General features: G+C 34.3%; 1 non-coding gene across 1 annotated transcript; it reads left to right on the plus strand.

The window, feature by feature from the left end:
- Window positions 1-1,126: 1,126 nt before the first annotated feature.
- On the plus strand, window positions 1,127-1,233 carry LOC113719363 (small nucleolar RNA R71). Its single transcript, XR_003454866.1, has one exon. It is a non-coding gene; the product is annotated as a small nucleolar RNA R71 (small nucleolar RNA).
- Window positions 1,234-11,503: the final 10,270 nt, after the last annotated feature.

The following is an 11,503-nucleotide window of genomic DNA, read 5'->3' on the forward strand; positions in this document are numbered from 1 at the left end:
TGGGAGTTTCCTTTGAAGTATAGCCTATACATTTTCTCCCACCGCCACCCTTTTGTCACCCCTTAACTTCCTTTTATGGGTGCATAAATCCTTCAGAAATTTTGCGTATTTTAGTACCTGTTTAATTGCATCCAACAAAGGGATGTTGATTTTCACTTTCTGGAACATGTTCAGGATTTCTTTTTCCTTCTCTGCCTTCTTTGTTTTTTTCAACCTGCAAGGAAAAGGAGATAAATTAGATTTAATAGGAGTTAAAGGAGTAAATGTTACCTTAGGGCCTTCGCGAATATGCCCTTTTTTTCAATCTCCTTTTCTATATCCTCTTCGCTTCTACTTTTTGCATTCGTTAACTTAGACCCCTCCATTTCTTTGCCACTTTTCAGTGTCATAGCAATTACATTCTTGAGATTTGTCTCGAGTTGTGATGAAAATTTACCAAAAACTTGAGACTCCAGGCGATTAATTGCAGTTGTCATGTGACTTATTTGAGTCTCCAGATTTTTCAATGCCCGATCTAGTTTCCTGTTGAAATTGAGTAGTACTCGTGGCCAGATTCTTAACAATGTCTTCCAAAGAGCCTCCTGAATCTGTAGATGAAGGCTGAGGCTTTGGTTGCCATGGTTGCTGAAATCCTGGAGGACAATTCACAAATGAATTCTGCGGCCTGTTCCCCTAGTTGAAGTTGGGATGGTCTCTCCAACCCGGATTATACGTGCTTGAGTACGGGTCATACTGCTTACGAGGCGCGGGCACGCCTCCATCCATGTTTACTTGTTCAACTCCATCTTCTTGCAAAATAGGACATGCGTCTGTGGAGTGGTCCACGTTTGTACAAATTTCACAGACCTTCGCTCGATGCGCATTCCCCACGGCTAGTTGTCGAACAAAAGTCGTCAACTCCAACAGCTATTGCTGAATGGATGACGATTCTACCTCGTTGACCCTATGGGTAAGATTACTCTCACGGAAGCCAAATTGTTGAGAATTTTCTGCCATTGCTTCAATAAGCTCCCATGCTTCTCTCGGTGTCTTATTTGCCAGTGCTTCTCCACTCACAGCGTCAATAATACTTCTGTCAGATGGCTGCAGCCTCTCATAGAAGTATTGGATCTATAGTTATTCACTAAATTGATGTTGCAGGTATCTAGTGCACAACTTATTGAATCTTTCCCAATAGTCATATAAAGACTCCCCGGGGTACTGTTTGATGCTACATATCTCTTTCCTCAGACTCGCAGCCCGGGATGCAGGGAAGAATTTTTCTAAAAATTTCTTTTTCAACTGTGCCCATGTTGTGATACTACCTGCGAGTAGATAGTATAGCCAATCTTTCGCTGCATCCTTGAGAGAGAAAGGGAATGCTCTAAGTTTGATCTGCTCTTTAGTAATACCAGGAGGTTTCATGGTAGAACATACCACATCAAACTCTTGGGTGTATTTATGGGGTTTCTCACCGGAAAGACCATGGAACGAGGGTAAGAGGTGAATTAACCCTGATTTTAATAAGAATGAAGTATTCTCAACTAGAGTTGGGAATGTAATGCACAAAGGCTGCTGGGTCAACTCTGGAGCAGCCAACTCCCTTAGTGTTCGGTTGTTGGCCATGCTAATTTCTTCTTCTTCTTAATCGTTTGCAGTAGATAACTGTCCTTCTTTATGTTTCTTGGTCTCTTGTCTTCGCCTGTGTGTTGTCTTCTCAACCTCAGTGTCGTATATTAATTCACCTGTGCAGGAAGAACGAGGCATACACCATAAAAAATAAAAATAAACTAAAATAAACTAAAAAAGGAACGAAAAAAATAAGGCACCAGTCCTTGGCAACGGCGCCAAAAATTGACAGGTATCGAGCCTGTACAATAATATTAATAATCCTAATTGCCAACAGAAACAGTTTTGTGTCAATTCTAGTACTGGAGTAGGGATTCTAGACGTGCAATGGATTACTAGATTCACCCTGATTCCGAAAAATTTCTTAAATCCGATATACCAGAATTTATTCATGAAAAATCTTTAATTTGTATATAGAGCAAGTAGGATCGTATCCTCAGGGATTGGGGTACATTTATTCCTTTTCAAATCAAGGCGAAACGGGGGTTTTGAGAACTAAACGCTGATGAATTGTTAACTAAATTAATCAACTGCGAAAAATAATTAAGAGAGAGAAATAATGGGAAAACTCTAACCAATGATACACTTTAGAGATGGTTTAAGTAACTGATCATTGATGCAATTATAATTCTACCATTCATTAATAAGTAGGTTTTTAATTGCCGATACGATCTGACAATCAGTCTCTCCTTACTGTTTCGATAGTCAAGGTACGACCATTGCCTATTTCCTTAATTTATGAAGAACCCTAGGTACGACCATGGTATTTAATTCTCCAATTGCATTAGAAACTAGAGAAACCCTACTCTGATCAATAAACACGCTACGAGGGTTTATTTAAATTAGATTGTATGTTTTCCTGACTTAAACTCAATTATGTCAGTTGCTATCGGGATTAGGTAGTCGAACAATTATGAATCCAACTACTCCAATTAGGAAATAGATTACGTGAATAATTAAATATTGCGTACCTATCCAATCACACACAATAATCATAGCCACGAAAAGCAGAAAACATACAAATACCGATGAATGAAAGAAACAATTAAAATAATTTAGATCTCACAGTTATTGTTGAACCAAATCTTCAGTTGTCCCCTTGACTAGAAGTATGAAATTAGTTCTCTATTAATGGAGAACAAACCATGCAAAAATTTGTTCGAAACTTTCAAATTGTTTCTCTCCCAAAATCGGCCAAAAGAGAAAAGTCAAGACAAAAATACTATCCTATTTCGTTTCATAGCAAAAAGATGATGAATGCCCTCTGCCCAATTTTCACTACTTTCACCTCTAATTGATTGGTATCCTAATACCTATCAACTTCCTAAAAGAAAGTCCTATTACAAGTCAATTTCTTCAACTTTCCTTTTTCTTGAGAGTGTCCCCACTAGATTCCTAATTTGTAGCCAACTAATTGATTACCAATTGAAGGAGTTAGTCCCAACATTTCAGGAAGTCAGCCTTGGTACATTTTTGAAAGCTTCTCTCGTGCACTAAATCCTAAAAATCAGGACTTGAAGGCTGGAATTAGGCGCGCTCACGTCTAACAGGTAAAAATCTTAAAAAATTATCCCTGTAAACCTTCTTTTGTCTTTAAACCCCACGGTAGCCGCCGATTATCAAAATTCCTGCAAAAATAATGAATTATTGAAATATCTAATCCCGTGAAAGAGAAAATATTAATAAAATTAACATTTATTTTAAATCCAATCAAAAGGACAAAAGGACAAATGAAAATAATTTAGGCAAGATATAAAAGATTGACAATGGCTTGACTAAATTTGCTAGGTTCTAGAGATAAACCTAACAAAACTGATGGTACATACTATAAGTTTAATCAATAAATTTGAGTAAGCTGAAATCTTTTGCTACAAATTCTGGCAGTTATACTCTTATGATCCCTTTGAAATTCACACAATAGTCCAAAAATAATTAGACAAACAACATGAAATAGTTGGAATGCCTATGAGGAAAACAAACCGTAGAGCCAAGAAAAATCCCCACTTCAAAGATGATCTTGACAAGCTTCCTGTTTATGGTCCACATTGACTTCATTTTTCTCTATTTTATACCTTTTGATTGCACAAAAATAGTTTTTGCTTCACACTGCAAGAAGAAGAAACTGTCAAAAATAAATAAAAAAGTAAAAGTCACTATACTCTTACTCAAGGAAAAGTCTGGAACACATACATAAAGGGGATGGGAAAAAAATATGCAGATTGCCTCCATCAACAAGTAACTTTCTTTCCTAATTAAAGAAATATTTAGTTTTGGTGCCCTAATCAGAAATTTAAAATAAAAACTTACGAGATTTATTTGGGTCTCTACGTGGACCACACATAAGAAAGAAGCATTTTGCAATGAGCATCAAAGGTAAAAATAAAATATGCAGGATACAAATATGCATTTGAGCAATTAATATGTTCTTCTTAACCAATAAACCAATTCTTCTCAAGCCTTAGAAGTTGCACTATTTCTTTAAAAATATCTTCATTAAAAGCCAAAACAACTTCTAAGTTCTTTACAAGAATATCAATAGCTTTAGCACGGTACTTCTTGAATCCTAGATGAAGAGCTCATCAATCCAAAATTTCAACAGTCTCAATAGTCACTTAAGATAAAAATTGCAACGTAAGCAAAAGAATGTAATATTAAAAATGTATTAAGAAGAAAATAAACTCATCCAATGCTTCAGAGCACTTCTGCTTTCACCTCTCAAAAGAGATTTTATGGAGTATATGTTATCATAAACCTCAGTAAACCAAATAAATAATTATCCACCTTATTCCAATCACCATTTCTTCAAAATGTCTCATAGTAATGGAAAATCCAAAGTCTTGCTCTAATCGTTGTCACATCAATCAACAAAAAATTAACAAAAGACCAACAAAATAGAAATACACCAAATTTTAATTGAGCCACCTCATTTACAAAACAATTGAACATCACAAGAATGTAGATCATTTCTAAGAAAAACAGGTAAACCAATTTATTCTCAAATTTGATGACAATAATTTCTTTCTAGATCCAACTTTACAGGATATTTGAGCATTTGCTGATACTTAAAAATAACAAATTTCTGCAGACTCAAAGGAAAAGAAGCTGAGAAACATTTAGGAGAAAATAAGAACAAGCAACACAAGAAGTGAAACAAAAAATTAACATGAACTCAGAACCATAAGCCAAAAGAAAAGAAGAAAACATCAGAATAAGCATCACAGTAGGAGAAGCACCGAAAGTTTTTCAAAAAGGCAAAATCAACCAAACTAAAATAGAGGGACAAGAGAGGAAAATAGGCGTTCAAGAAATAGACTCCGAGGAATACAAACTAAAAAACATGCAAGCGAAAAGTAAGTTCTCTCACATAAAAACATAGGAAAAATCAATAATCGACCAAGCTAAGAATAGGGGAAAAAACATAAGCCCAAGGAATGGACAAACCTAGAAAACAATAAAGAACAATTACAAAACAAATAGTGCAATCTTGCAAAGTAAAAACAACTTGCAAACTCAAACATTAGGGCACAAATTTTTGATCCAAAAAAAAGCAGTCATAATCAAGAACAAGTCATGAAAATCTAGCAAAAATGAATTTATCAAACAAATGGCAATAGTTACAAACCAGCGAAAACATACAGTGAATAGTGGCTACAAACAAAAAGGGGATAAAATCGAAGAGGGATAATATAATGGGTTTAGGGTTTCTCTATCATAATAGTTTCTCCAATTGGCACACCTAGTACAATTTCTTGATGATTTTGTTAAGATTCCAAGTGTGTGAAAGGGGAGGCCATGGAGAGTAGAAAAGCTTCATAATTTTGATAGAATGAAAGCAAGAAGGGCAAAGCGCAGAGAGAAGTGGTGGATGGCTTACCCTAGAGGAAAAAAGAAAGCAAGAAAGAGAAAAAGGATAGGTTTTTGACGAGGTTTACCATGCACTAAATTTTAACAAAACCTAAACACCCCATTTTCAGCAATTATACAAATCGTTTATCGAATACAGGAATATTAGGTGTCAATCTCATAGGAAAGATTGTCATTTCTCGATGATTTTGAAACTCCTTTATTATTTAAATTATCAAAGTGTAAGAAATTAAATCTATACTATAAATATGAGATAAAAGAAATAACAATAACAATAGAAAACTCTAAGATTTATGGAATCCCTCACTACTCTTGTAAGTGAAATTACCGACTAATTGAATGTTGTTATCCTGGCTGGTTATTTCCTAATATATGTGAAACCTATTTTCGTAGTAGATCAATTATACTTGTAGTTAAACCATACCTACTCTCGCGATTATGAAATTAACTACAATCTCATTTCCTCTATGAAATTACATGGAACAAGCCACTAAAGCCGTCAAGGTGCTCATCTACTCTCGTGAGTGTACTATCTAGATTTAACACTTTTTTGAACTAGTATCAAATTCCAGTTCTCATTGTAAACTTAACACCTTAAAATTATCATAATTAATGGCCAGTTAATCATGATTAGATAAGCAAAAGTGCTAAATCACTTGCTCAAAATAATATTATCAAATAATCAAGTAAATATCACAAACAAAATATAGAAAGTCCATCCATAACTCTAGGTATAAACTTTAGCTAAACATCAAAATAAACACCAAACTTGTATTATAGCCAAACATAAGAATTAATACAAGAAACAAAGTGGTAAAAGAGAAGTCACCCTTGTCACTCAAATTCCAAGCATCTCCATCTTCATTCTCCATTTCAACCAAGTTTAGCTAGTACAAGAATGGATGCGAACCATACTACTCTACACTAAACTAATGAACTAAGAAAAATTGGTGAAAACTACATTTTTTATAGTGTTTTTAACCTTCCCAAGTTATCAAACAAAGGCCCTATTTATAGATGAATTTAAATTCTAAATGAGTTGTTAAAGTTGATGTAAAATACTTCATGAGATTTCCAAAATATTCTTCTACAAGTCTCCATGCTCTTCTTTACAACTGCAGCCGATATTCTTGCTGGAAGTGAGATGTAAAAAGTTGTAACAATAGAGCAAGTGACTATGCAAGTTGAACAACTTCCTTAAGAATGCATAGGGTCAATACGCAGGTGTAAGGTTGCATATTGCCTCCCCTATAGGTTTGCATATTTCTAATCAGTCTTCAATTTTGCTCTGTTTTTGTATCAAATTCAACTGATATTTTCTCGATGATGGAGGCTGAACTATCTCTTGTACAAAACATGAAAATTGTAGCTATGAGTTGGTTTTTCAATGCATCAAGAATTGTACAATTCTGTAGACTGAGAAATGACTAAAATACTCCTCACTGGTCAATCCCCTATTTTAGCTTTTGATAGCAAAAATAATGGACAATATTTTGACTTTTTGACCAGGAAAACTCATGAACTGGATTTCAAAGTTTCCATAAGAAATATAGAGCTATGTCTTAACTTCAAAATGGCTCAAGAATCACCTCAATCTAATACTATTCGCTCAAGATGTAGTCAAAATGCCAACTTTGCAATACTATTTCTTCTTTTATACTTGATTGCATTTTATCTTTTGAACATTTTGCACTTTATATTCTCTTTAAATCACTTCAAATCAATAACAATCATCCAAATATCTTCTCAATTCACTCCATTTGATGATTGAATCATTAAAACTGATAAAAACATGAAGTTTTCACCCCTTAAATCCATAAAAATGCAATGTTTCACACTTAAACCATAAAATGCAAACTTTCACTAGAAACCTAGTTAATTAGATACAAAATTGACTAAAACATACCAAAACTAAATAATAAAACACAAAAAATACACACTTATTAGTTTTGTTTAAGAACTACAAATTGAATTTTGTTTAGGAACTACAAGCCAAAACAACATCGCACCAATTGTTCAAGGCACGTGAGCAGCACGAGGGCCGATGAAAAAGTGATTCAAAGCTGAAGAGCCCTTAGCTCTTATACTATTTATGTTGATTAGGGTTTCTCTGTCATAACAGTTCCTCTGATTGGGACACTTGGTACAATTTCTTGATGATTTTGATAAGATTCCAAGTCTATGAGATGGGAGGCCATGGAGAGCGGAAAAAGCTTCACAATTTTTGAGAGAACAAAAGAATGGAGGGGGAAGTGTAGAGAGAAGTAGTGGAGAGGCTTACCCTAGAGGAAAAAAGAAAGAAAGAAAGAGAAAAATGATAGGTTTTGTTTAAGAACTATGAACTAAGTTTTGTTTATGAACTAAAAGCCAAAATGACATCGCATCAATTGTTCAAGGCACGTGAGCAGCACGTGGGGCGATGAAAAAGTGGTTCAAAACTAAAGAGCTCCTCGGCTTTTAGACTGTTTATATTGATAATGATTAGTCAATAAACTTTAAAAATCCCTCTAAGATTAATGTTTTTAATGTCACCAAACTAATTTCTCTTCTAATGATTCATAGTAAGTTGAATGGCGAATCGAAATACTTTGACCTCAGTTGTTCTAGTTGATAACCTTGATCTTACACTATGATTGGGATTACCATTTCAGGACACCCAAAAGCAAGAGGATGTAAGTGCTATCATACTTTACATATGTTTTGATATTGAAAAATCCTCCATATCATTTTTTTCCATTTTTTTTTTTGGATTTTTTGATCTATGTACTTGAGAATTATTGAAAACCAAAAGAACTTTGACTAGATAATTATTTGTATGTTTTGTAGATATTTTTAGGCAAAAAATGACTAAACTCTTTTCATTTCTATAGATCATTATATTTTTTAGATTTCTAGGTAAACTATCACAAAATTATAACACTTCTATACATGAAAAAAAAAAGACTAGATGCCTGGACAAAACTGTTTAATTACCATTCACATTCATACACTAGTAATACTTCATGTGTTTTACATGTGATTTTATCATCATAAAATATAGTCTCATTAGATACTAATTTTTTTTATATAATTTGATTGTCCAATGCATACTATAGTATTATGATAATTTGCATTGTCGTTAATAATTTCTTTTGAATGCATTAAGTCATAAACTGACTTTTTTTTTGAGGTTTTAGCGAATTTTTATCTTTTAACTCTAGCAAACAAATATCAATTCAATCATGTTTTATCAAAGTTACTGTACATTTTTAATATCATTACACTTAGATCATAAAGGTTAAAATGTAACATCAATTTTAAAAAGGAATAAGAGTAAATGAGTTACTTTATATTCATTATATAATTCTAACTTAACTGTCATAATTTGCATTTATGCTATCCCTCTGTTCCTCCTATTCGTAGGGAACTCACTTTCTAGCCAAAGTGTGAATTGGAACGATCAAAGCGTAACACTTTAAAAAAGTAAGATTTGACTAAAATACTAAATGATTTAACATAAGCATTAATATTTCAAACATTATGGCAATATGTGAGGACTCGTAAAAACTATTATTTTTAAGCCTAATTTATGGCTTAATAAATTATTTAATTGGATTTTTACCACGAGAAATATTTTCTAGTCTTATTAGACCTAAATACATGATAATATAACTTCGTTATATTTTCAAAGTGACTCGTCTCAAAAATTAATTTCCTGGAGTGCGTTTAGTAAAAATAGTGAATAGTGCTCGGAGATTTTACCGCGTAGGAGTACAATAAGCTTGGAATATTGGAGACTTGTACTATGGTCCTAAAATAGGTAATCTTATGTATAAATACTCAAGTGATAGTTAGTAGTGCAATCGTTATAAGAATTTATCGGAAGTTTCGCGTTATAGCGTTAAAATTGACGGTACGCGTTTTCACACGCGCGACTTTATTTGAGGGACTTTAGACCCATATTTCGAGACAATTAAGAGTGAATAATATTTATATGAACATAAGTACATTAGAGGTTTAGTGCACTAGTGAACCAAACACGAGAGAAATCGAGCCCTAAACGCACCAAACGAGCCCTAATAAGGGTTGACTTTGGAGTGATTGTACACCACTCATTTAATCTTCTCTTGGAAGCTAACTTTGATCAAAATTTCACTCTTCCTTCTCTCACCAACAGCCGGCCAGCCTTCCCTCTCTCTCACTCCCTTGCTTCACAAATTTCTTCATCAAATTAACCACAAAACTTCAACCAATCTTCACCAAACTTGAAGACCATCTAGCAAACTACTTGGAGGTTGGATCAAGCTAACTAAAGGGCTGCATTTCACGGTTTCTTGGAGCCTCTTGAGGACCGAAAATTTCTGGTTTAAAGCTCTAAGGAGGTATAACCTCATCCTACACCTTAAACTTGGATTATGATGGTAGAAATACATCTTTAAGCTATTGCATGTGTATGGATGGCTTGATATCGTTGGAAAATTTGAAAAGTGGGCTCTTTGAATTCCCACACTTGGGTTGTTGCTGATTAGAGGATTAATGTTGGATTTAATGATAGTTTAGTGGTTAAAATGATGGATTTATGGAGTATTATTGTTGGAAACTCAAAGTTGAAGTCATGACAAGAAACTTCCGAAACTGCCCCTGTTTTGTTCGGCCATGATTAGGCCAATTTTTGGTGATTTATTGGTGTGAACCTGGTTTTTATATGTTATGTTATATGTGTAAAAATTTTCATTGGAAAACGTTAACGTTTAGATGGACAAATGAATTTATTCGTGAACTAGGCAAGCTGGAAATTATTTTCGGATAACCCTGTCCAGCGGTAGCATTTTGACCATAACTTTGTCCTCCGACGTCGAAATTGAGTTCCGTCTATGGCATTCGAAACTAGACATCCATACCTTTCCAACGGTATAAAATGTCTATTCTGATTCCATGTGTAGGAGCCGAACCATTCGTTTTAAGATAGCTTTCCTGTCTCTCGGATCTGCTGGAATGGTTTGTAGAGGCAGCAACTTGAGGCTCAATTTCGAGCTGGTTGTTTGCCAAATTTCAGAACGTTTCCTTCTGTGAACTTTTAGTCCTATGAATTTATTTTTCAACGCCATAAACCATGCTCAATTCTGAGCTAAATTGACAGAGTTGTGACCAAAACAATATGACTGCCCTGTTTTGGAAAAACGTAATATTTAGACTGGTTTGGGACAAAACCCGGGAGTGATCTTATTAATTGAATTTTTGATGCTAAACCATCACCAAAGGTATTATGGATGTATCTTAGACCTTTATTTCACAAATGAACCATGGTTGGATAGCTTTCTTGGTTAAACGATTTGAATTGGGAAAATGAAAGTCAAAAGGCAGATTGCCTTAGAAATTTTCCGGAACTTTGGATGATTAGTTAACTACCTTCCCGAGGGTATTTTTCCCTGAAATTTGGTAGAGAAATACCTTCCACATAGGAGTAATATACTGCCAATTTTGGTACCAATCCAAGTTCGTTTCGATACCTAATTAAATTTCTAGTGTTGGAGGTTCAAATCTGGAAATTCTTCTCCAGTCTTGAATTTCTCCAACTTTGAGCTACCGTATCTCGGTACTCGAAACTCCGATTCTTGATCCGCTTGTTTTGCTATAAACCTCACTTGCAACTCTAATTGAGTTACAAATTTCAGAGGCCGGTTTGCAACGTGTGAATCGTGCCGAATTTTTAAAGTTGGCCGAAATCCAACTTAATTCTGCCTTGAAAACCAAGTCTGTACCTTCAGGCTCATTTTTGAGCACTTTCCACTTCGATTCGTGGAAAAATGTCTTCTAGGAACTTATAGTACTTTCTACGAGGTTTCCAACGGTATAAAGTTTTCCAATTCTTGACTTGTGCCGAGTGAGTTACGATTTTTCTAAGATTCATAATAAAACTGAAATTTTCCAATTTCAAGGAAAAGAGTTTTTCAAGAACTCTTTATTCTTTTGATTTTATCTAAACGTTTTATCCCCGATTTCCTAGATAAAGACTTAAATACTTTTGAACGTTATCAAACCCCACTCGAAC

This window comes from Coffea arabica, chromosome 1e (assembly GCF_036785885.1).
Source record: "Coffea arabica cultivar ET-39 chromosome 1e, Coffea Arabica ET-39 HiFi, whole genome shotgun sequence".
In the NCBI taxonomy this organism is placed as follows: Eukaryota; Viridiplantae; Streptophyta; class Magnoliopsida; order Gentianales; family Rubiaceae; genus Coffea; species Coffea arabica.